Source organism: Pan paniscus, chromosome 14 (assembly GCF_029289425.2).
Source record: "Pan paniscus chromosome 14, NHGRI_mPanPan1-v2.0_pri, whole genome shotgun sequence".
NCBI classification, from domain to species: Eukaryota; Metazoa; Chordata; class Mammalia; order Primates; family Hominidae; genus Pan; species Pan paniscus.
Genome location: NC_073263.2, coordinates 89,413,448 through 89,414,266, shown reverse-complemented (window position 1 = coordinate 89,414,266; position 819 = coordinate 89,413,448).

Here is an 819-nt window from a genome sequence, read left to right as displayed (position 1 = left end):
TAGTCAATGTGATTACAAAACTTTTGGCAAATTGGCATGTATAAAAATTAGGCTACTCTTCCAGGAGACTGGAAGAGAGGGGCACTACATTCCTTGACCTGGGACAGCCCACAGTCCATGAGAAAGGCATCCTTGAGTTATAAAAGTGGCAAAAGGCTAGGAGAAGATTTACGTCTCAAATAGAAAGAGGAAGAATTTACAATTGCACATTTTCTAAAGTAAATGTTTTTTTCTTTTTTTTTTTTCTTTGACAGAGTCTCACTCTATCACCCAGGTTGGAGTGCAGTGGTGAGATGTCGGCTCACTGCAACCTCCTCCTCCTGGGTTCAAGTGATTATCCTGCCTCATCTTCCCTAGTAGCTAGGACTACAGGCACACACCACAATGCCCAGCTTATTTTTGCATTTTTTTATGGAGACAGGGTTTCACCATGTTGGCCAGGCTGGTCTCGAACTCCTGACCTCAAGTGATTCCTCCACCTCGGCCTCCCAAAGTGCTGGGATTACAGGTGTGAGCCAATGCACCCAGCCAGTTTTCTTTTTTTTAAAAAAAAGAAGGAAAATTAGAGGACTATATTCAGAAAGGAACCTCTCTAAAGATTAGTCCAGCTGCTGGTAATATTAAGGCATTCTTAGTCAACACACACATGCGCGCGCACGCGCGTGCAATTTTTCCTCCTCCACACTGTTTTATGCCAGCATAGTGTGTTCGTCCATTCTCACATTGCTATAAGGGAATACCCGAGACTGGGTAATTTACAAAGAGGTTTAATTGACTCAGTTTCACACCGCTGGGGAGGCCTCAGGAAACTTAACAATC